This window comes from Panthera leo, chromosome C1, assembly GCF_018350215.1.
Source record: "Panthera leo isolate Ple1 chromosome C1, P.leo_Ple1_pat1.1, whole genome shotgun sequence".
In the NCBI taxonomy this organism is placed as follows: domain Eukaryota; kingdom Metazoa; phylum Chordata; class Mammalia; order Carnivora; family Felidae; genus Panthera; species Panthera leo.
Genome location: NC_056686.1, coordinates 192,856,784 through 192,883,411, shown reverse-complemented (window position 1 = coordinate 192,883,411; position 26,628 = coordinate 192,856,784). Strand labels below are relative to the sequence as shown.

Below are 26,628 nucleotides of genomic sequence, written 5' to 3'. Positions count from 1 at the left end.
AACTGGAGGGTATTATGCTAAGTGAGATAAGTCAGAGAACACAGATATCATATGTTTTCACTCATATGTGGAACTTGAGAAACTTAACAGAAGACCATGGAGGAAGGGAAGGAGAAAAAACAGTTACAGAGAGGGAGGGAGGCAAACCATAAGAGACTCTTAAATACGGAGAACAAATGTCCCTATCTTAATTTGATTGTCTAAAAAGAGACTATTTTCAAATAAGTACATTCATAAGTACTGAAAGTTAGGACTTCAACATCTTTTGGGGAAACATAATCCAACCAAGATGTATTATTGCTTATTTATAGTGACTCATTCTAAGAGTCAGCCAATTTGCTAATTAGGTTGATTAATAATTAATTGATTATTAATTATTAATGATCTCCCAGCAGACCTTCAGGTGGTCAGGGAAAGAACCTTGAGTGACAAGAAGACTTTTCAACTGAAACCCCTTCAGCATTGGATTATTGGGGGGTTGGGGGGTGGGGCGGTGTTTGTCCGGGCTTGCCAGCAAAGCTGCAGATTTTCTCTCTTCAGGCAGGGCATCAGAGAGGATCATGAGCTCTTAGAAACCACAAGCTGCCACACAGAGAGCAGGCATGTCGTGTGCCTCCATGTGTTCAACAGAGCACAGGGGAGCCAATATAACTTGGGAAATGATTGAATCTATGAGTTGTCTGCACTGCATAATAAAAACTCCTGAAGGAAGCACAAAAATGTCCAGGGTCCTCCTTTTTAAGATTTTTTGGGGAAAAAAAAATCTATGTTCTTTTGTTGTTTCAGTTCTTTCTCCCAGAAGGAAATAGTGAACATTTTGCAAAATATAGATGAATCACAAGTAAATTTCATCCCAAGACTGTCAGTAGTCCTCTGTCTACCTGACAGCTGAGAGAGACTTTTGTCACCATTCTCCAATAGGAATCTATCCTCACGTTTTGGCTAGGGCAGTGTTCTCACAGTGTGGTCCCTTACCAGCAGCATCGGTATCACCTGGAAACTGGTTCGTAATGCAAATTCCTGGGCATTGCCCAAGACCAGGTGAATCAGGAACTCTGGCCATGAGCTGCAACTATCTATTTTAACAAGCCTCCAGGAGATGTTTGAAGCTCCCTCAAATTTGAGAACCATTGGTCTTCACTAAAGTGAATGCCCTGCCAGTCAATATGGTTTAAATAAAAACTATTGGATTTTTTGTCATAATCAGCGTTTAGGGTTTACTTTAAATATATGTTTGGTGTTATTGGCTACTGTTGCTCTCCTGAAATATGGCTTTGTTAATAAAACTTTAGAATTCCTTTCTGATTTAAAAATCAGTAAGTGCCAAAATATTTTAGTGTCAAGTGTTCAAACTTACTCTGAGGGGAGAGAACATTTTCAAATGCAGCCTTGAAAATTTCAGACGGGGCATCAGTGTTTTTCATCTGATTCCAGATTAGAGAAACCTCACAGGAGCTGAGAATTGATTTGCTCTGAGTATCTTGCTTTAAATTGTTTCTGAAACACAAATGCCATCCCACACCTGCTGAATCACAATCCTTTTTTTTAGGGCCTTGGGTAGTCCATCTCAAAAATATCCTCGGATGACTCTATCAGACACACGTTATGAACTATATAACAGGCCTCACAAATTCTACCCTTGACATCTTTTGAGAAGCGATTACTTTTAACATGAAGACATCTGTCCTACTATAGCCACTTGAGAGAGTAAGTTACCATTTATAAATAAACAAAGCCCTTTAGTGGCTTATTCATATCATAAAGAATAAGCCACGGAGAAAGAAGCAGTCCCAGCTGAAGGCCCTGGGAAGGAGCCTGACGTAGATGGAAAGGTACAGCATCTGGAGGGTTTAGCCACATGCTGAGAAGTAGCAGCTCCAATTTATTGAGCACTGACCATATGCCACAGGCTCAACTTACATTATCTTCATATTCCCCGCCTCCAATACTTTTAACAACCCTAAGAGACCATGACGATTAGCCCCACTTCCAGACAAAGAAACTGAAAAGGAAAGCGATTTGCCCAATCGCAAAGCCAGGAAGCAGCAGACGTGAGTTTGGAGTCAGATCTCTCTTGACTTCTTCTACTTCTGTACAGCTGCCGTTCAAGAACATGGCAGGCATTGGGCATTTGATACACATTTGCCAAGTGTTCTGACAAGACACCCTGACAAAAGGGCCACAAGAAGTCCAGAAGCAGCCAACCAGCTGGCATCGGTGATGCAGGTCAAAAGGCATCACAAGTTGGATGCAACTAAACCATCCAACAGGAGGAGAACAAAGGAAGAAGAAAAATTAGTTAACATTCATTGAAACTTTTACTATGTGCTAGGCTCTATTTCAAACACTTCACCTGTGTTAATTTATGTAATCCTTACAACAAACCTATGTGACAAACATTATTAGTCTCTCAATTTCACAGAGAGGTAAAGAAACTTGCAGAAGGGCACCGGGATAAAACTCAGGCAGTCTGGTTCTAGAGAATGCACTCTTAATCATTATGAAAATTCAGATGTATCTTAATGATATTACCACATGGCCGGTAAACTTATAAACATGTAGACTATACAGACAGATGTGTATGGGAAATATTATATGCCAGTTCAAAAATATTGAATAATTAGCTTGTTCACTTGCACGCCATAATAAATATAAAACATTTGGGGCACCTGGGTGGCTCAGTCAGTTGAGGTCTGACTTCAGCTCAGGTCATGATCTCACAGCTCATGAGTTCAAGCCCTGCGTTGGGCTCTGTGGTGACAGTTCAGCGCTGGAGGCTGCTTCAGATTCTGTGTTTCCCTCTCTCTCTGCCCCTAACCCACTCACATTGTCTCCACCTCTCTCAAAGATAAATAAACATTAAAAAAAAAATTTTAAATAAGTATAAAACATTTAACATTTATTTTATGCATTATATATAAAGTGTAATTTTTTACCAGGCCATATGAATAATCTTGCTATGTAACAAACTGACCAAAATTTAGCAGCTTTTAAGGACAAACATTTATAATTACATAGTTTCTGTGGATCCAGAATCTTGACATGACATCTAGGTTCTCTCACTCAGCGTCTCTCCTAGGCTGCATTCAAGGCATTGGCCAGGATTTCAACCATCTCAAGGCTCAACTCAGGGAGGATCTACTCTCAAGCTCATTCATGTGGTTGTTGAGTGACCTCAGGTCCTCAGTGAGTGTTAGTCAAAGACATCAGTTCCTTGATGTGTGGGCCTCTCTATGGAAGTGCTCACAACATAGCTGCTTGCTCCCCAGACAGGGAAAGAGAGAAAGAGAGAACATAGCCTTTCCATGACCTAATCTCATGACATATATATGACTTTTGCTATATTCTATGTGTTAGAAGTGAGTCACTTCTAGTCACCAGCCCACCCTCAGGGGGAGGGAATTACATGAGAAAGGCCTGAATACTAGGAGGTGGAGGTCACTGTGGGCCATCTTAGAGGTTGCCTACAACAAACATTGGTATGTTTCATCATTTCCAGCCTCTTATGAACATCTTTCTTCAAACTATTTTGGGCCATATTTCCCAAAATGCAACTCCTTAAACAAAATCTTTGAGGAGTTTCAAAACTCTTGAAAATAAAAACTAATATATACCAATACATGACTTACAGCACTCTACAGTGGAAACACTGTTCACATATATAACTCACTTTAGTGCTTGGAAGAGTTTTTAAATTCCGGGTCTCACACTATTGTTTTTTAAATGCCAGAATACCTCTCTTGTTACTTATTATGGGAACACATAAAAAGAAGGAAAATGTACGATTTCACAGATTGGCCCGGCACTGAGCACAGGGTCTGTTATAATAGGAGAAATAAAGATGAAAGGAGGCTTAATGGAGTTGGTGGGAAGCAAAGCTAATTTGAGAGAACAGGCATGTTTGTGAATTCTGATAAGCCCGGGGGAGGCATCTCATCGTCTCTTGGAAATACAGAACTGAAGGCCAGGGAAGAGGGGAGGACGGGAGAGTTTTTCCTTACTTTAATTCCTGATTATAGAAGTAACATGCGCCCATTGCAAAATAGATAATTTGAAGCATAAAGAACATAAAAATCTTACAGTCACACAGCCTAGAGACATAAGCTCTATTTAATATTCTCTAAATATTTCTAAGTATTTCTAAATTCAATATTTTCTAAAGCTCTTTATAGAAATATATATTTGTATATACAAAAATGATATGATATGCCAAGACTGTAACTCTGTCTTCTAAAGGATGTTGCAGATTCACATTAGTAGGAGTAGGTGGGTAAATCTCTTTAACATCAGTGAGGGTAGGAATCAGGAAAGATGAAAATCCCTGCATCATCGGTTCTGGACCACAGGAGGGCACATGGTCTGCAGGGCCCAGGAGAGGGTCTACATGGGCAGGAGTAGTTCCTGGAGCAGAGAAGAGACTGTGGAGTTAAAGAGCTTTGTCTCATAAAGGGCGAGAAATTGAATTTGACCAGGAGCCTAAGGAAGGGGTACCTGGAAATACAGAAGTAGGGAGTTTTAGAAACCAGGGAAGGCTGAAGGACTTTCAAGAACTTATATAACCAAGTTTCATTTATTTCCTTATTTCTCTGATAAAGAGAAAATAATAGAAAATGTAAGTGATTGTAGATGTGTGATTGAAAGGGTCTGCTTTCCATGTTTCAGGTGACACAGTATAGGACAGGGATACCACAAAGAACCCAGAGAACTAAGGCTTTGCAAATTTTAATAAAATACCAACGCTACAGGGATAGTAGGTTGAAGAATGAGGATTTAAAGGAAGACATCTCTCTACACAACCTCTCTTTTTAGCAACCATATTTTTTTCCTTATTCCATACTATTTCTCCACTGATCCAGACGAATAAACTGGATACACCGAAGGCCAACATTCAGAGGAGGTGAAACCATTGAGAGAAGTTCCCACAGTGAGGCATTTGGAAATATCCACAGTAAAGATATGATGAAAGATATAGGGCAGAGTGCGGGGGGGGGGGGGGGGGGGCGGGGAGATAGGCAAAAAAAAAAGAAAGAAAAAGTGAGTATTATATAAATGACGGATGAAGAGTTTCAGAAGTTAGAAAGTCAATAGTGTTAAGAACTGTCAGGGCATTTAAACAAATGAAGATAAAAACAAATCCCCTGAAATTGCCATGAAGGAGGTCACAGATGATCTTAGAATGAAAGCAATATACAGGGAGGGAGGCAAGGTGTCCTGGCTGGAACCCAGACACCAAAGAGACAAATGAAAAAGGAGTGGAGGTAAACAAACAAACAAACAAACAAACAAAAACTGATATTTGATAAAGAAGAGAATATTTACATGGCAGTCTTGAAATAACTCGCTACAAATTAATTAGCAATTATAGAGGGGGAAGATAATAATTTTACTGCAGGGAAACCTGGAGAACACCCGGTCATCAAAGTCCACCTCAACTAATGGAACTAACCAGCATCATGTGGCTTCTGATGTGATACAGAGAAAGACACATTTTGTGATATTCCATCTGTAAATGAATATGCTGAATCCAACTGTGAGGAAATATCAGACAAGCCAAATTTGAGAAACATGATATAAAATTACTTGACACATAAAACTGTCAAGATCAAGAAAGGGAAAGAAAGGCTGAAGAAATGTTCCAGATCAAAAGACTCAGGAAAGATCATAGCTAAATGTGATTCATGATTGATGCTGGACTTGGAAAAAGCAAACTAGAATAATAGAGTTGATTATTGGATCAATTGTCAACATTTGAACATTTACTTGTATTAATAGTATTGTACCAATGTAGATTTCCTCATTTTAATAATTGAACTGTAATTTTGCAAGGGAATATCCTTAGGAAATACACTGTGAAAAATTGAGGAGCAAAAAACCATCATTTCAGCAATTCAATCTCAAATGTCTCAAAAAAAAAAAAAAAACAAAAACAAAACAATGAAGGAAAGAGAGAATGACGAAAAATTAGGGAAAATGTTAACAAAGGGTGAATTTTGGAAAAGCTATATTGAGTTCTTTGTCCTATTCTTGCAACTTTTCTGTAAGTTTAACATTACACTAAAATATAAATTTCCAAAATAGTATGTTGCACTATTTGCTAAAGACCTGAAAAAAAATCATAGTTTGACAAATTAACTAAATAGGAAATTTTGGAATATCAGGCATAAAATAATGTTGTAAGTAAAATAGTAAAACAAAATAAAAAGACTTACGTAGTTAAAAACTATATACTAAGATGAAAGTAGGGGTATTTGTTCTGCTTAGAAGTAACTTTCTCACTTTAACCAGACCTTTTTCTTTTTTTTTTTTTTTAATTTTTTTTTTTTCAACGTTTTTTATTTATTTTTGGGACAGAGAGAGACAGAGCATGAACGGGGGAGGGGCAGAGAGAGAGGGAGACACAGAATCGGAAACAGGCTCCAGGCTCCGAGCCATCAGCCCAGAGCCTGACGCGGGGCTCGAACTCACGGACCGCGAGATCGTGACCTGGCTGAAGTCGGACGCTTAACCGACTGCGCCACCCAGGCGCCCCCAGACCTTTTTCTTAATATCGCATAAGTTTATGAGTGAGAGCTTGGATATCAGATTGCTTCTGTTTGAATTCTGACCCTCCCATTTTCCATGTGGTTGACTGTGAGTAAGCTAACCTCTCTCTGCCTTAATTTCCCAATCTATGAAATGGAAATAATAATAGGTTTTCATGTAATCACGAGGATTAACTAATCTAATAAACTGTTATTTAAAACAGTGTCTGGCTCATGGTATTAGCTCTTATCTGTATTATTGGATCTTTGATTTATACGTTTTCAGGGTTTTGAAGAATCACAAACAATCCCCAGTGACACTAAGAGAGGTTTTCTAGAGAGAAAAATGATGGTAGCTAGAGTTTCAGTACATAGAGCCTGGGCATTGAGTGGTGAGAAGTGGTATGAACCCAGGACTGCGGTCAACCCTGGTGTTTAGTGATCAGGTGAGCAAGGGACTATACCTGTACTTTTTACCATTACAAATTTAAGTAGAAAGTGGAATTTATGAGTGGTCAGCATTTTATCCTCCAGTGACTTTCCACTTTGTGTCCTTTTGGTGCTAGGTTTCAATTACTTTTCTGCAACTATAAAAAACAAAAAAGAACATAAATTTGAGCATCTCAGGTGATGCAGAGGGACACAATATATTTTACATTTTCATAATGAGATAGAAACGTGGAATTTAAGAAAAAAATCTATTATTTCCATATATGCTAACAGGCTTAGTATTTTTTTAATTTTTTAATGTTTATTTAATTATCTGAGAGAGAGATAGGGAGCTAGCAGGGGAGGGGCAGAGAGGGGGGAGGGTAACAGAATCCCAAGCAGGATCCACAGCATGGACCCAATACAGGGCTCAAATTTACAATCCCAGGGATCGTGACCTGAGCCAAAATCAAGAGTCGGATCCTTAAACAATTGAGTCATCCAGGTGCCCCAGGCTTAGTATTATTATACATAGCCTCCAATCTCACATGATAGCTGATTCATATCATATGGCTTCTACTTACATTCTCTGGGGTTAGGTAGATCTAATTAAATGAAAAATAAATATTAAGAGTCTTAATTCTCAGACAACACAAAACACATAAATAAAACCTTAACTATGTTGAATGCATTTGGATCCTAGCTATTTTTTGATGTTAATAATTAAATTTGACATTAGGAAGATCGGTATAACTCAGGATGGCCAAATATATAACTCATGATAACCAAAATAACCAATGTCGGATGTTTCAAAATCTTACATGGTTGAAAGATCTATTTGAAGTACAAGATAAAACAGCATATTTTAATGTAACATAGTTCAGTGATATGAAATACCTTTTCCAACTATACATATCTGATAAAGCAGGATTTTCTTCATAAATAAATAGTCTTTAAGCTTCATAGTTTTAAACTTCTCAGTTTCAATTTGTAATATAATAAATATTATAAATATAATCCACATGAACAAAAGTCTTCAATAATCTTTAAGAGTACAAAGTCATCCAGCAACTAAAAAGACATGTTGACTTTTTTGATGTGGTCATCTGATTCAATTTTGAGGATACTTTCTGAGTAATTTTTTAACTAAACTAGCATAGTTGGTTCTGAAGCTGTATGTCTTTTTCCATTCATCAGAAGTGAAATGACTGGCAACAGAAGGTTTGCTGTTTCATGGAGCTTCTTTGGAGGATAAAAGATAAAAATGTATAATTGCAGTCTGAATTTATGTTTGAAAATCTACAGCTTTTCAAATGCATCCCATTTGATCAGAACCTTGTATGCCAACACTAACTGAATCAAAACATATTTACAATTTTATGTTTTAGATTTTTTCTAAAAGAAGCTATGCCACATTAGGTTAAAATGTCATTTCTAAATGTCTGGTTATTAGAAATAATCATACTGTAGTTATCTCAGTGAATTCATTTCTGCAGAGAAGAATTGATAGGTGATAAACAATAGTATAACTGAATGATGCGAGACTCTTGTTCTTTAGAAAAAAGAAACTATCCCAAAATAGCTATAAAGTTTACGGGCACAAATTTCATAATGCCACACACCAGTGTAGCAAAATTTGGGATGAGTATTCGTCATTGCAAGGTAAAAATAATAAATAAAATAAAATAGAATAAAATAAAATAAAATAAAATAAAATAATAAAATAAAATAAAAACATCTGTCACAAGTTAGGAGTTAAGATTAAAGGGTCCCTAAGCAATATAAAGAAAGAAAGAAAGAAAGAAAGAAAGAAAGAAAGAAAGAAAGAAAGAAAGAAACAAAGAAGCAAACTCCTTATTTTTATTATCATGAAATTGCATAAATTAGAATGAAAATGTAAAAGACATTATTTAGTCAAATAAGAAAAATTCACCTTTTATTTAGGACACGAAGATGTGTAGAATAAAGTTGAGAGAAATTTAACACCTCTGAGAATCTGACCATCAAATATACTGAATGTTTGATAGTCGAGCTAAGAAGACGTTGTCCGAGGTCACCTAAATATGTCTGACAATAAACACGTTTTTCTCTCATAGTACTCACGTAGTACCTACGTGAGTGTTTCTTGATAGTGGGTTACCACTATGTAGGGCAGTCTTTTGAGGACCTCAATCCTTTCCACTTTGTCATTATTTGGTGTACAAAATTTTCTTACATTAGTTGAATAACAGCCCATCAGACAGCGTCAGAGCTTTTTATTCTGCAGTCACCATTGATCTAAGCATGTGGTCTGTCTGGTAGAATCTGTTGACACCATTCAGTGTCATTCTGTCCATTCTTTTATAAATGGCTTCTTTGTCCAAATCCTAAATTATTCTCTTCTTGTATTTTCTCCAACTTCCTGAAACTATTCAAACTCCAATAGAGTTTTCTCTGTAGTAGGGTCTATCAAATAGTTAAGAGGCATAAATCTATTATACATGAAAATCATCTGACTTTGTTGGATTTCAGTTTCCAAGATCATCCCAATGAACTTAATAAAAGAATCTTAGGGCTACCTATTTTTTGAAAATAGGTGAAAAAGCAGACTGAGGAACAGTTGGCCTTTAAAACAAATTTAAACATTTAAAATGAAATCATACACATTTATTTTCTTCCCCTGATTTTCCAGAATCTCCTATACCTGCCTCCAGAATCATTGTCCCAATGCTCTATGAATAATCTTCATAAGTCCTTTCGCCAAAGTTCACAGCATCTCTTGGGTTGTGGAGTTAGGAAATAAGGAACAGCAAGAGTAGCATCTCACCAGCAGCTGAAAGTCAATGTAACGTCAGCAAAGAGAAGAGAAGAGACAACTAGTGATCTCAGATTATAAAATTAATTGAGACGCAAGGAGACTAAATCAAGATGGGGGACAGAGCAGAATGGTACAGGCAGAAGCTAGCTGGCAGACATACCAGGAAGTGGTAGAGATCAGTAGCACTCACTATATCCATGCCTTCTCCTCTTCCTGGGCACACAGCTAGTCCTATGCTCCTCAGTGTGTGGTGCTTGGCACTGTTCTATGAACTCTATAACTCATAATGCTGTGAAGAGATAAGACCGGGGCACCTGGGTGGTTCAGTCAATTAACCTACTGACTCTAGATTTCAGTTCAGGTCATAATCGTTCATGAGATCAAGTCCCAAGATGGCCACTGCACAGACAGCATAGAGCCTGCTTGGGATACTCTCTTTCTCTCTGCCCCTACCCGACTCAGGTGCAAGCACAAGCACATTCACATGCACTCTCTCTCTCTCTCTCTCAAAATAAAGACATAAACAAAAATAAAGAACTAAGAGCAGACTATGAATCAACTACATCACTAAGCACACAGTTAAGTTCAGCTGACATTTTTTCCCCAGAAAAACTTTCCCAATGAAGGAAGTAATGTGTTGATTTATATTTTCATTTAAGTCTGAAGGATTTAGTAGAACAGTTTACTCTGAGCAGCACTGTTGTAGACAGCACTCCCCCAACTCCTCAGAGCTTGCTGGGGACATGTGACTAGATCTCACTACTGCAATGTGAGAAGTGATACAAGTCAACTCCAGCCAAGATATTTGTAGTGAACACTGTTGTGCCACTCAGATCTCCCTTTTCAGGACTGAAGCCCTCACTCTGCTACCTGCTGTCAGTGTTGACAGTTCAATGCTCACAGCTAAATAGCCTCTTCCAGTGATGGCTCTCACCTGAAGAGAGCTGCACTTCCTCCAAGGACTGCATTTGCTTCTTGGGGACAACCACATTCAGTGATATTGCTGTATGGGTATAAAGTCCTGGCCTTTTACCCTAAATTCTGGACAAATCTGAGTTCCAGGGTTCCCTGTGGGTCAGCAGAAGCCTTTGTTTTGACGGCATCACAGCTTAAGTCTTCTTTCTGCCCAGTTATACTTCCTTCATTCTTTTCCAGGTTTTGATTCCAAAAGCACTCCCCAGGAAACTTCTTGAACACAGATCTTCATCTCCGAGGGTTCTTCCTAAGGAACCCATCCTGCCACCATAATGGAAAGCAGATCTGATTTCCTCTCTTTCTCTTCTCTGGGCTGACAGACTTACGTAGAGGATTTGCTGGAGATCTTAGTAGGTGGAGTAGTCACATAATGAATCCTTGGTACCTAAGGGCCTCCCTGGAGCCTAAGTCTACCCATCAACTAATCAACTAATATCGGACGAGAATACAGTAAGATTTGCCCTGTCTGTTAAGTAACTGAGATTTATGGTTATGTATTGCAATAGTTAATAAACAAACACTAATATAGAGCATAGATTATGGACTTATTAATAGCTAAGTATTAAGTAGATATTTCCACCCACCTCAAAACTGGAGTGTTTCCTTTTTTTTTTTTTTTTTTGCCAGCCAATTGGGACTACTGGTAAAAGAAGACTTTCCTTGGATTTTTAAGTGTTCTTGCTTCTCCATCTTTACTTTTAGCTTTTCAGTTGTGTAATGGTAACTCTTGAAGATATTTTCTAAATTTATTTAAAGAAATTCAAGCAAGCAAAAAGACAATTCCTTCCTTTGGAAATTTTTAAATGATTAGATAAATTCTTAACGGAATAGCTGACATAGGAATCATACACAAAAATGGTACACCCAGACTCAGTCTTAGATTTTAAAGTAATTATAAACCTATTACAGTCTAGGTAGGTAAAACAAGTTGAAATACAACTAAACTGTGCTAATACCCTAACCTATTGTTTTTCTGATAAAATGGCAACTTGAATAAATGATTTTCTATCACTGAAAAGGAACAAAAGATACAGTTCATTGAATATCAGACAAGACAAGTAAGAGTAAACTAAGATAAGAAAGAAAGAAAGAAAGAAAGAAAGAAAGAAAGAAAGCAAAAGGAAGCCCTATGCTTTAGCCAAAGAGTACATAGCCATGTACTATATGTGCTTTTTGTCAACTCATTGAAAGAAGGTACTAAGATATATCCTAAGGAGTAATTAAACTTTATCAAGAGCTGTGAATAGTTTAAATATATGATTTTATGGACATTGATAGAAGACACAAGACTTCTGAAATAGAGACAAGAAACAGTTTATTACTCAGCAATAATGGAAGTCAACTTATCAGCATTTTTTGCAGTGATTCCTTGAGACTAATTCCCACAGAGGGAAATGAAGACTGCCAGATGGTAACTGAACACATGATAGATTGTGTTACAGGAGAGGAACCCAGAGCTTAGGGAACTCAAAATGGGCAGTAAGCATACCTGCCCTTTGCTCAGAGAGAAACTATCTCCATTATCCAAGGCTATAATCAAACCCTCTCCTGGTCCCAGGAAAGAAACTATCTATGTTACCCAAGCTATGGACTATACAAGCATTCTTGAAAGATAGTCTAGAACAAAGGGCAGTCAGTACAACTGCTCAGAAACTATATAGAAATTTGGGAGACCTGTGGAGAATTGTCTCCCAAAAACCCCATGAGAAAGCCTTTTCTATGTTTGCTCATTACACAACAACATGAAAACATAAAACTAATGATTTACATAATCAGTGTTTTTACATGCTTATGTAAAAAAAAAAATACAGAAAAGCATAAAAAATAAAATATCAGTGTTTTACTTTTCATATTATATTTAATCTCAGCTAGAACCACTCTTTGATTTTAAACTATCTTGATCCTTTTTAGAGGATAGAATATGTTCCTAAAGAGCTATGAAGATCTGCACAGTTTTCCAAATCTTCCTTTAATTTCTCCCATGCCAATCTGGCCTCCTTTGTGTATAGTTTACCTATGTGTTGAACATTTACCCTTCTGTTTTCTCTCCCTTTGTTACTGACTGATTCAACCACATTTTTGTGTTTTGTGCCTGGAGGAGGATCTCAACTGTCATCATGAATACCCAATTAGGCAATTTTATTGTCTTCCTGCTATTACTTTTCTCCCTGATGCACCCATGAGGTCACAGTGATTGTTTAATGGACCAGAAAACATCTGATGATAACACAGGACCTCTGGACTCCTGGATTCCTGTGAATGTCTCTGAAGGTTCTTTCATTTGGCTTCAGCTGTGGAACTGCCACTCTGTGAGATTAATAGGCTGACCTAATTGAGGCCACTAATGAGCTATTCTTCTCTCTTCAAAGAACATTTTATCTAATTCCTACACATACATAGTACAGCATCAGGGACGTTCATTTTTCTAGCTCCTTTGTTTTATGATAGCATTGAGTATCCTGGGAATTATTAAAAGCTTCATCATAAATACACAGACAGGTCATCTGCTTGGCCTCTGTAGGCATTTGAATTTGAGACTCACTATTTAAAAGATAGTAGTAAGGGGAGCCTGGGTGGCTCAGTAGGTTAAATATCCAACTTCAGCTCAAGTCATAATCTCATGGTTGGTGAGTTCAAGCCCCACATCAGGCTCTGTGCTGTCAGCTCAGAACCTGGAGCCTGCTTCAGATTCTGTCTCCCTCTCTCTCTGCCCCTCCCCACCCACACTCTGTCTCTCAAAAATGAATAAACGTTAACAAAATTTTTTTTTAAAGATAGCAGTGAGAAAGAAACATGAAATTGCTGACCTGTAGGCTTTGACCTATGGCTTATAGTAGATATGGAACCAAATCCTAAAATTCTAACCAAATTCTCGCTAATTCTTTTCTTAAGGAGAGTTGAGGAAGAAGTGATCAATTTAATGGATGCAAAGATTATAGGGCATGAGAACACTGATATATTTTACTTGATAAATAAAATGCCTGGTATCCATTATATTAAGAACTAGGAAACATACAATGTAGGAAGAGTTATGATTCTTTCATTTAAAAAAAATTTTTTTAACGTTTATTTATTTTTGAGACAGAGAGAGACAGAGCATGAATGGGGGAGGGTCAGAGAGAGAGGGAGACAGAGAATCTGAAACAGGCTCCAGGCTCTGAGCGGTCAGCACAGAGCCTGACGCGGGGCTCGAACTCACGGACCGTGAGATCATGACCTGAGCCAAAGTCGGACGCTCAACCGACTGAGCCACCCAGGTGCCCCAATTCTTTCATTTTAATAGTGTGTAACTTATGAGGAGAAAAAAAAGATATGCATGTGTGAAAATGTTATGCAGCAAATAAGACAAAATAAAAAAGATGATAATGAAAGAAAACATATGTCATGGGGAACAGCAGAAAGCGATCAGTTATCAACTGGCAAAGATTTAAGAGTGTCAGTGTTCCCAAGGAGATAGGGCTTCAGGCTGGGGGGTGATCAAAGAAAGCCCTTATCTCAGTTACACATGGCAGCTGGTTGTCAATGTTGAGAATGCATGTGTCCCAAGTGAAAAGACATTAAAAGGGAGAAAAACTACAGTCATTGTCTCCATTTAGTCTTTCTCCTGGATATCTGGAATTTAAATAGCAACCTGAGTACCTTTGGGAGTAATGGCAAAAAAAGAGAGAAAGTAATTATATGAAAACTGGACATTATTCAAATAGTCCAGGAAATATTAGACTGCATGTCAGACTACATAAATGCAAACTCATTCATATAGAAAAAATAGTTTTAGAATGTAATGTAATATTTAATGTTGAAATTAATATATGTAATATTAGGCATGGCTTTGGGGAAATGGGAGATAGAAATGATTAATAGTAATGTTACAGGTGAAGCATGTGAGATTTAGAGTAATTACATTGCAAGAGGTGTTATGAGGACAGTCAGTGAAAATCCACCACAGTGGTTCTTAAACTTTTTGCCAAAAATGTCTTCGATATTATAAAGAAAGCTCTATTTCCTCTCTTTCAATATCTCCAAGTTCATGCAAACAACATTTTTGTCCAGTTTGAGGTATCCATTTGTCCCCTGGATCTTATACACATACTCAGGATTAAAGAATCCTGCTCACCAAGATCTATTAAGCCACCATCCATCACCACAGAGATCCCTATTGACTATTGTTTGTCAGTAGCCCTGAGTCCTACTTCACAAAGTGAGAGATGGGGCTAGGACAGATCCTGGACACCCTGGTCAGATTCTATTTATGAAAGGCTTTATTGCCAAGCTATTTACATACTCATTCTATCTTTTAAATAGAGAAGAGAAATGCTCATCAGGCAGCACCATTAAAAATGCTCAGCTTTGCCACCTTTGAGCTATGCTTCCATTTCTCATGCCCAAATTTGCCCATTGTAGTTAACACTCATTTCTGTGATTATTTAAATCTCCAGTGACCAGCAAAGATCATACCTTGAGATGAGCAGTATTTGACCTTTATATTTTTACTATTAATATGAGTGAAGTGCTCATATCAAGATATTCTGTTTGAATAATCTTGATATTAGTATTGTTCAAGCCCAAACTGAGCCTTTAAGTTGTTAATAACAACTCTCCGTGTCATGTATTCTGGAATGGTTAGGGTCTCTGCATCCTAGTCATATTTCTTTTTGTATTCTTTTTTTCTACATTATGGTCACTTGATTTCTGGACCACAACCATGTGAAAAGCTCTCAATATACTTTCCCAAGGAAAATCTTGATCTATGTTTCTATGAATGACTGATTAAACTTTTGTCTTCAGTCTAGGAAATGTGTGTGTGTACGTGTGTGTGTGTGTGCGTGTTTTGTTAATATAGAGCATGAATCAATGGCATTGTAACTTTGCTGACTTCACTCATCTGCTTTTTCACATTTTCCTACTTTTCAGGGCTTTTATTTATTTTCAGATGTCCTGGGATCTCATGCTGCAATATACTACCCATAATGGAGAAGAAACATGGGACAAACCCAATCCATTATAGAACAAGAATATTTAGCTTTTCTACTGGCTTAAATACTTATTAGCTGTGCACCCACAGTAATCTGTCTTAAATTCACTGTACCTCATCTGCAATATAAAAATTATAACAACTGCTCTGAGAAACTTATTGGACTTCTGGTTTTTGGTTCCACACGTAAGGAGCTTAGAAATTACCATTCTGTCCTAACAACAAGCAAAAGCTGAACAGACTTAAAATTCAATAACTCTTCTTGGATCTATAAGAGAAGGGGGTGGGGAGAGGGATGCAAGGCAAACCACTGCCTCCAAAACTGGAAAGACAGGTGAATACCACAAGTCACAGCTCACTGGAGCAGAGACTTACAAGAAAAAACTGTCACAGAAACCAGAGCTAGAGGAAGAAAGAAAACCTGACTCGTAATTGGCAAAATACTGGAAGCTCAGTGCAGACAATTCTGAGAGTTATAAAGTCCAGGGAGACCCAGTTGTAGAGGGTGCCCTACAATACTGTGAGATTTACCTCCAGGAGTTCAGCCAGGTTCCCACAGTTTTTAACTGGAGAAAAATGCCTTAGGTCTTCTGGCAATAAGAGGGAATAAGGAAAAATTTTGAAATATGCCAGAGCAAGCACTCTGTTCTTAACAGGGCCTGCCCTCAGGGGAAACTAGCTAACCAAAGCCTAATCTGCAGGAGGTATGATCAGAGCCTAGCTGACTTGGGGAAAGAGAAGTACCAAACTTCAACCCACCCTACCCATCCTGTCCCACCTAACCAGGGAGGAAAAAAACTGAGAAACACTTGTGAAATTCACAGTTCAGAAGCTTAGGCTCACTAAACAACTGAGACCTACTGTAGAACACTTCCCCTCCCCGCACACCTTACCACCATATCACTAAGGGCCTATTTGCAACAGTGTTTGTTTGTTTGTTTGTTTGTTTGTTTGTTTGTCTGTTTGTTTAAAGTAAGCCTCACACCCAATGCAGAACCCAATGTGGGGTTTCAACTCAAGAGCCTGAGATCCAGACCTGAGCTGTGATCAACAGTCTGATGCTTAACCTACTAAGGGCCCCAGAAGTTCTTTTTACCCAGTACATCATGCCTGGCTATAAAGAAAAATAACAAGGCATACTAAAAGGAAAAAGAAAATATTAAAGAGAACACGCATCAAAACCGGACCAGGCAGAGATGTTGGAATTATCAGATTAGGAATTTAAAACAACTTTAATTAATATGCCAAGGGCTTTAATGGATAAAAGAAACAGCCTATGAGAACAGATAAATAATGTAAGCAGAGAGATGGAAATCCTAAGAAAGAACCAAAAAGAAATGCTAAGGATAAAAATATACTGTAACAAATGAAAAATGCCTTTGATGGGCTTATTAGTAGACTGGACACAGCTAAGAAAGAATCTCTGAACTACAGGATACACTAATTGAATTCTTGAAAATCCAAAAAGCAGAGCTCAAAGACTGAGAAAAAAGGAAAAAAAAAAAAACAGAACAGAATATCCAAGGACTGTGGGGCAACTACAAAAGGCATAATATATACATAATGAGAATACCAGAAGGAGAAGAAAGAGAGAAAGGAACGGAAGAAATATTTGAAACAACAATGACTGAGAATTTCCCCAATGTCAGACATCAAACCACAGATCCAGGAAGCTCAGAGAATACCAAACAGGAAAAATACAAAACAAACAAACAAACAAACACCACTGTGCCTAGGTATATCATTTTCAAACTACAGAAAATCAAAGATAAAGAAACTAATTGTTTCAGACCAAAAAAGCTAATGGTAGTAAAGTTTCCTTGAAAAAAATATGAAGTACCATACAAATTTAAGGGCTTTCTATTCTCATTTACAACAATAAGAATGAAATCTTTGATACTAAAATATTGGATTCATAAATTCTGAAACAAGACTGACAGGCCTCTTTCTCCCATTTTAGTCATGACACTGATGGTAATTAAAATAAACTTTGCATTGGTGTGTGTTAGTCGGAATTTCCTAGAATGTTGTATAAATAGAATCCTCTTTTATATACAAAAAAATTTTAAAAAAACTTTGCCTTTTTAAAAATTATTTATTTTGGCATTTATTTATTTATTCAACAAGCACATCAGAACCTACTGTCAGAGGCTGGGCTAAACACCCATTGTACGTAGATGAATAGCCAGATTCCCTACTTTGGAAACATTCTTGGCATAGTGAAGAAGACATATGGGTCAGCAGAAATCAGAATACAATGGGGTAGAAGTATATACAGAGATTGTTATAGATGCACAGAGAGTACAAAGAAGCTCCAGCCTCTCTGCTCTCCACCTAGGGCAACAACTCTTTTTCTACCTTTCCTTAAGGCTGGAACTGGCTGCTGTAGCACCAGTTATGCAAAATGTGCTCTCCCAATTTACAGATCATAACGTAATGTTTCACCCACCGGGAAAGGAGGGATAGTTCAAGGGTAGGAGAAGTGGGCGTTTGTAGAGACCTCCAGCTTTGCCAGTCTAATATTCCTTTTCCATTTTGTTGGTAACATACTCTTTATTTCATGAGGGTATTTTGAGCAGGCAGGATAGTCTGACCTCTGTTCTTCTGCCCACATGACCCAATCCAGATCAAATAGAATCTTGTTTTGCATTTTCCTTCAGAGCTAGCAGAATAGAAGCTCTTTCCCTCCCCATGTTACTAAACAGTAAATGTAAGAGCCTGGAGCTATGAGAGACTCCTTTTCCACCATGGGAGTGCCTGTCTGAAAACGACATCAATACAGACGAAGGACAGCTGAAAGATGAAGACATAAAGACTTGATGACATTGTTTGAACACTAAGATCCAGCCACATCTGAATAGCTGCCTCCTTTGGGGTTTCCACTTATATGAGTTAATAAATCCCTTTCTTTGCTTAAGCTGATTTAAATTAGGTTTTGATCACTTGCAGATGAGGATTATTAATACAATCTGAAATACAACTGTGAATCATCCATTATTTTCTCTTTCCAGAAGTTCAGACTGAAGAGAAAGCTGGAATAGTCCTGCTCAGCCACGTGTCTGTGATAAATCAGAAATTACCAATTCAATGGAAAAGTCATTACTAGTTTTACATATGGCTTTCTTTCTTAATATGGTCATTTCCTTCCCCTTCGTCTTATCTATCTACTATATATACCCTATAGCAAATTGAGTTTGTTACTGATTCTGTAGGAGTGTTCTGCTCAGTGTTGACAAGAATGACTGCCTTCAGCTGACAGGCCACTTGTTCAATTTTATGTTACTTCACATCGTTCAACTTGGTGGTTGGTGGCGTTGGATGGGAGGGTTGGGACGGAACCTATTTTATATGTTGGATACACAGATTTGGAAGGTTGAAGATAAAAATAGAAGAGAATTTACTTTCCACAGAGTTAAGTAGAATTATTCTGCTTTAAATGACATGGATTCCTTTTTTTTTTAATGTTTATTTATTTTGAGAGAGAATATGAACAGGGAGGGGCAGAGAGAGAGGGAGACAGAGAATCCCAAGAAGTCTCCACAGTTATCAGCACAGAGCCTGACACAGGAATTGAAACCATGAACTGTGAGATTATGACCTGAGCTGAAACCAAAAGTTGAGTGCTTAACCTACTGAGCCACCCAGGTGCCCCATGACAAGGCTTCCTTAACATCAAAAGTGTTTCATATTAATGGCTACTTTCAAATGCAAATACTTTCTCTGCTGGGGAAAAATAACCATCTTAACATAAATATCTTAGTATTTTTTAATAATTAAATGTGGAATAAAAAAGGAAATCCCGCCTGGGTGGCTCAGTTGGTTAAGTGTCTGACTTCCACTCAGGTCACAATCTCATAGTTTGTGAGTTTGAGCAGTGCGTTGGGTTCTGTGCTGATAGGTCAGAGCCTGGAGCCTGCTTCAGGTTCTGTGTCTCCCTCTCTCTAGGCTCCTCCCCTGCTTCTGCTCTGTCTCAATCTCTCAAAAAAATTTTTTTAATAAAACTAAAAAAAAAAAAAGAAATGGTCTTGAAAGGAGGATTAGCAACAATTCTGCCTTAAGCACTCACTTAAGTGTTAGCTATAAAATAGAAACTTGTTAAGCAACGTTAAATCCAATAAATTAAGTAATCAATATATAAAAATCATTACCCAAGGCCAAAGCCAAAGTTATTCAACTCTTAAAATGACAAAGCAAAAAGTACCTGAGTACAATGGCAAATAAAGAAGGATCAAGAAGATAAAAAAGGAGAAAATCATTCTTGTTATTGTCCTGCTATCCCAGAGATTTTGAAAAGTGCAGTAAAGTGAAATAAAAATAAATCCTTAGTTTGGATAGAACCATGCTTGCTATCTTGGCATAGATATTATAATTTTATTCATAATAAATAAATATAAAGAAATGAGACAGACAGTGGTAAGAGCCACGTATCAAAACATATGCAGACTTGGAAATTTCCATTACCACTGTATTCCCAGTAGTAAACAAGAGCCAATTGCTACCCGGTATGTAAGTGCAGAATTAAAAACTGTGGTTGTCAGTACAATGAAAACTTAAATTAATAAGCATCAGAGCTCTGTGATTCAAAGACATGAGAACAGCTTCACAGGAAAAACTGAAGTGAATTGTTTATTAATTAAATCTCAATATGCTTAACAGCCAACTGACTGATGAAATGGGAGAAACCTGGATAAATAAAGGCATAACTGTAGCAGGGAGTATGGCCGGAGTCGCAAAAGATGAGTCTGCAAACAAAGTGCAGTGAAGTGAAGGTCCTCATACTCAAGTAGGAATGAGCTCCAGAATGAAGCTTCTTTTTATTAGGATAATTGCTAAAGACTATGTACATAAAGTCAGTTAAGCAAGTATGTTAATCAATCTAATGGTTTAACTTTTCAAGGTTGAATTTCCAGTTAACTGGTTTCTATATCACTAGGAAGGGTCAGGTGTGAAGGAGAATCTGATCTTGGACAATGTTAATGGCTCTAGGCATTCCTTAGGAGCTGCAGCCACGTTCAGCTATGCAAACATGTCCTAAGGCCTTGCACCTTCTCCAGCCCTTCCCTTTTGAAGTCTTTTCCTTTGATGCTTCTCTCCTGCATCTCCCACATCAAACATCTAATGAAATATCATGAGGGGCTCACATGGTTAGTAATATGATGAAAGGGACACATTGTAAGGATATTGATTAATATCCTTTTTATCCAATAACAGTAACCTCACAGCTCCCTTCTGTTTTTCTTTTGATCATGCAAATTAAGCAGTACTCTTGTTAACTGTCCATCTATTTCTTCTAGGAAGGCCATGTTCCATTTACCATCTCCATGTTCCTCTGAAGGTCAAGACCATTGATCTTGCTTGTCATTGCAATGATGAAAACACCTTGCATTGGGTGGTTAAGAGCCATTGACTGCGTCCTCTCTTCATACTCCTTTCCATTAACAAACCAAACCCCATGAATCTTCTCAGACCAACAGTGCTGGCCCAACCAGCTACAACTGAATATGCTGGTGACTCTCTTACCAGTGCAAATGGATGTCTTCTGGGAAATGTAACACTTGAATATGTCCTTTGTTCTCACATAATTTATCCACTTCAGCATTCTCACTTCCCTGGCCCTTTTAGTCTCTTCATCACTTTCTCCCGCAGGAATTTAAGCATTGCAACATCACTTTGGATGAGCCATTACTATCTCCAGGCCCCCAGGGGCAGCAAGTTGGAACCATCTACTGGAATGTTTGCTAGGTATTCAGTACTGTGTCCTGAGAAAGTGCCCTCAAGCCCATAATATCTCCCTTTCTCAACCTTATGCCCCCTGAATTAATCAACAAAAATGCCCAGTCCTCCAGGTACCCCTTTAGCTTATGTTGTTACATGCTGGTTAATATTTGCAGTTCACTCATTTTATAGCAATTCTATCAGGCCCACCTAGGTACGGACAGATCCAGAGGGGGCCTTCTGATGCTTTGCAATGGAAAGGCCACAGAAAGAATGCTGTTTTTTAAGGATCAACCACATCATAGGCCCTGACACCAAATCTTACAGAAAATAACCAGTATAAGGAAAAAGGAGGAAGTATCACTACAAAGATCCTGCAAATATCTAAAGAATAATAAAAGAATGTTATAATACTTGATGACGATACACTTAAAACTGGAAGAAATGGACAAAGTCCTTCATAAGCACAAGTTACTAAAAAAAAAAAAAAAAAAAAAGAAATAGAAAGTCTGAATGGCTCTTAGGAAGTTGAATTCATAACCAAAACCTTCACACCAAGGGAACTCCAAACCCAGATAATTTCATTGGTGAATTCTATCAAATAATTAAGGGGGAAATAATATCAAATATGCAAAAATATTCCTTTAGAAAGCAGAGAAGTTATACTTCTTGACCTGTTCAATGAGGCAAGTATAAACTAACAGAACAATAAACTTCATGAATACAACAGTCCTTGATCAAATATTAGCAAATTAAATCTAGCAATATGTGAAAAGGATAATACATCATGACCAAGTGGAGTTTATCTCTGTAATGCAAGGTCTATCATTTCAAATAAAATCAGTATAATTCACCATGATATAAAAAAAGAGAGAGAACCATGTGATTATCTCAAGAAATGTGGAAAAAGCATTTGAAACAATTCAAACTAATCATGAAAAAAATTCTCAGCAAGCTAAGGACAGAAAAAAAGTCATTCTGATATGAGTCATCCATAAAAATGTGTAGCTAACAGCATAGTGAATTAATGAATACTCCCCCTCCAAATCTCTGTGCAATATTTCACTAGCCAGTGAAATATAGTACAAAGAAGAAAGAAAAAAAAGGCATAAAACTTAGAAACAAAAAAGTAAAACAGTCTCTATTTGCAGATATCATAGTTGCATCAATAGAAATTCCTAGAATATCTAATAAAACTAAAAGTTACTTAAAACAGTTGTAGGATTCAGGATTAAAAAAAAATTTTTGTACATTAGAAACGATTATAAAATGAAATAAAAATGAGGAACTAATTTTCATTAGTAAGCAAAAATATAAAATACTTAGGAAGAAATTTAAAAAAATATGAAAGACTACCATATTGAAAACTATAAAACATTGCTGAGAGAAAATACAGATCTAATTAAATGGAGAGCTAAACTATGTTCATAGATGACAAGACTTAATATCGTTAAGATAACAATATGCAAATACCTCCTCAAAGAAAGTCTTAACAGGGACACCTGGGTGGCTCAGTCAGTTAGCGTCCAACTCTTGGTTTTTGTTAAAGTCATGATCTCACCGTTCCTGAGTTTGAGCCCCACATCGGGCTCCCGTGCTAACAGCACGAAGCCTGCTTGGTATCTTCTTTCTCTCCCTCTCTTTCTGCCCCTCCTCTACTCACACTCTCTCTCCCAAAATAAATAAATAATCATTTAAAAAGACAAAAAGAAAAGAAAATCTCAACAGATTTCTTGGTAGAAGTTGAAAAGTTGATTACATGATTTATACTGAAATTAAAATGACCTACAATAGCAAAACAATCTTTAAAAGAGAGATCAAAGTTGGAATGCCTATATTATCAGAATTTCACATTTACGATAAAGTTAAATCAGTGAGGCATTAGTGTAAAGATAGACAAATAGATCAATGGAACCACAGACACACTCATATTTGATCAATATATTCTCAACAGTATAAAATAAATTATCAGCAATGTTACCATGCAATTCAATGAGTAAAGAAAAAGAAAAACGTTTTCAACAAATGGCGCAGGAATGACTTCAAATCCTTGTTTTAGAAAGAAAAATAAAAGCTATATCCTACCCCACATGATACACAAAAATTATTTTGACATGGATCATAGACCTAAACATAAGTCAACACTGTAAAGCTCATAAAAGAAACATAGGAGAATATTTTTGTAACCTTGAAGCAAGCAAAAATTTCCTAGGCCACAGAAAGTATACCCATAAAAGAAAAATTGATAAAGTAGACTTCATCAAAATTAAGAATTTTAACAACTCTATTTATGGAATGTGTAAAAGAGATATTTCACAAAAGAAGATAATCAGATTGGCTGTTTTGCACATATACAGTTGCTCAATGGAATTAGTCATCAATAAAATGCAAATTAGAACCACACTGAGATATCACTACATATTCACTAGAGTTGCTGCTGTTAGAAAGACTGGAAATACCAAATGGTGAGCCTGTAGAACAAATGGATCTCTTACATCATTTGTAAGACGAAAAATGACAAACTTGATTTTTGAAAATTATTTGTCATTTTCTTGTATAATTAAACCTATTCTCAAAAGGAATTGTCCAAAGATATTAGTAGCCACTTGTTGGGAGTTTAGCTGAACTACATAATATTGCTGCCTCCGCATCCATTTCATCCATTTCCTGTGGCCAAGGAACCATGCAGGAGCTTTGAACTGGCAGCTAGACCCTCCAGGAGGTGCATGACCTACGGAACAGCCTGCAGGGTCACAAGTAAATATAAGTTCCTGATACAACTACCTCAATGACCCTTGTCAATGCCCTTCCCTTAGAAGAGACACCCCACTCCACCGCACCCAAAGCTTACCAAAATCCCGCTTAGTGTTTTAAATTGTCAAATTCTGCCTTAGCTTGGGAACTCTAAAGCACTTCACCCTCAAGACACCAGTGAAGACATGGGGCCCAGGTCCTGCCCTGCTCTCTCTCCCTGGACCCTGTCTTGATCTCCCCAAATGGCTTGCCTGTGTACCTCCTTCCCTTCCTGTGAGTAATACACTCTATTTCACTTTCCCTTGCTGTTGTCTGGTAAAACCTGGCTCACCCTTTCACACCCTGGGGCTCTACTTAACACATGGTAATTTAACAAAGTCACAACCCCACTGTATTCACAATGGCTAAAATTGGAACAACCTAAAATTTTCAACCACAGGAAAATAAATAAACTGTGGTATATTCATATGTACCACATATATTGCTGGAGTATTTCTCAGCAACGAAACGGAATGAATCACTGAAATGCACAACATGGGTGAATTGCTCAATATTATATTAAGCAAAAGAAGCCAGCCACAAAATAATGCATAATGATTCCATTTATATGATGTTTTAGAATAGGCAAAATTGATCTATAGTGATAGAAATCCAAAAAATGATTCCTGAGGTCAGAGAGAAGGGGATATTGACTGGAAAGGGGCACGGGGACCTTCTATGGTGGTAGAAATGTTCCCTATTCTTTTTTTTCTTTTTTTTTTAGTTTTAATTTTTTTTTTAACGTTTTATTTATTTTTGAGACACAGAGAGACAGAGCATGAACAGGGGAGGAGCAGAGAGAGAGGGAGACACAGAATCCGAAGCAGGCTCCAGGCTCTGAGCTGTCAGCACAGAGCCCGATGCAGGGCTCTAACTCACGGACCTGAGATCATGACCTGAGCCGAAGTCGGATGCTTAACCGACCAAGCCACCCAGGTGCCCCGAAATGTTCCCTATTCTTAATCCTCTTGCACTGTTGGTGGGAATGCAAACTGGTGCAGCCGCTCTGGAAAACAGTGTGGAGGTTCCTCAAAAAATTAAAAATAGACCTATCCTATGACCCAGCAGTAGCACTGCTAGGAATTTACCCAAGGGATACAGGAGTACTGATGCAGAGGGGCACTTGCACCCCAATGTTTATAGCAGCACTCTCAACAATAGCCAAATTAAGGAAAGAGCCTAAATGTCCATCAACTGATGAATGGATAAAGAAATTGTGGTTTATATACACAATGGAGTACTACATGGCAATGAGAAAGAATGAAATATGGCCTTTTGTAGCAACATGGATGGAACTGGAGAGTGTGATGCTAAGTGAAATAAGCCATACAGAGAAAAACAGATACCATATGTGTTCACTCTTATGTGGATCCTGAGAAACTTAACAGGAACCCATGGGGGTGGGGAAGGAAAAAAAAAAAAAAAAAAGAGGTTAGAGTGGGAGAGAGCCAAAGCATAAGAGACTCTTAAAAACTGAGAATAAACTGAGGGCTGATACGGGCTGGGAGGGAGGGGAGGGTGGGTAATGGGTATTGAGGAGGGCACCTGTTGGGATGAGCACTGGGTGCTGTATGGAAACCAATTTGACAATAAATTTCATATATTAAATAAATAAATAAATAAATAAATAAATAAATATAAAAAAGAAATTAAAAAAAAAAAGAAATGTTCCCTATTCTTAACTGTTGTTGTTTTAGATGAGCATATATGTTTGCCAAAATCCTTCAAAGGGTATGCTTATATTTCATAGTAAATAAATTAAATGTCAGTAAGTTAAGGAAAAAATGAATATTTTTCTCTATGCTGGATCTGCCTCAGAATCTCTGATTCCATGATGTTTATCTCAAATATAAATCTGAAGTATGAGTGAGGGTAAATATTTAATTTCAACCATAATTCTTGTGTTATAGAGTTAACAGTGGTCACAGGGTCTAGAAAATGTCCTATCCTTTATGTTAAGAATCTAATGTAAAGAATTCAGAAGATGCAACCTAACTTACTTTAGTTTTGGCATCTCTCTTCAGGTACCAATCAGCAGTAGATAAGACAGCTTCCAATTCATATCTTCTCCCCTACAAATTCATTTTCTCACTAGTGTTTGACATTTGTATTTTTAATTACAAATGAAATGATAGTTGCTGCATTAATGGAACCTACTCCCTGCTTACCAAATCTCTCACATACTCATATCCAACAAACTTGTCTTCTCTGTTGCATCACAATGTGCCGACTTAACAGGTGATACAGCTTTTAGGTTAAAATGAAAAAGGTACTTTGACTCAAAAATGTAGGTTCTGTTCCCCAAATGGAAAAAAAAAAGACAATGTCATTTTCTCTGGTGACTCAAGAGTTGTTTGTGTTGGGAAAATATAAACAGTGAAATGCTAAAACCAGGTGCATTGTCAAACCCTCAGATCTGACAGTGT

The 26,628-nt window shown here is 37.4% G+C and overlaps 1 long non-coding RNA gene across 2 annotated transcripts; it reads right to left on the bottom strand.

The window, feature by feature from the left end:
- Nucleotides 1–1,561: 1,561 nt before the first annotated feature.
- LOC122228188 lies at nt 1,562–26,369 on the bottom strand. 2 transcript variants are annotated; one of them, XR_006206463.1, is made up of 5 exons: nt 26,203–26,369; nt 9,908–10,036; nt 9,634–9,762; nt 6,986–7,108; nt 1,562–2,254 (listed from the first exon to the last, which is right to left on the bottom strand). It is a non-coding gene; the product is annotated as an uncharacterized LOC122228188 (long non-coding RNA). The 2 variants fall into 2 exon arrangements; XR_006206462.1 differs by lacking the exons at nt 9,634–9,762; nt 9,908–10,036.
- Nucleotides 26,370–26,628: the final 259 nt, after the last annotated feature.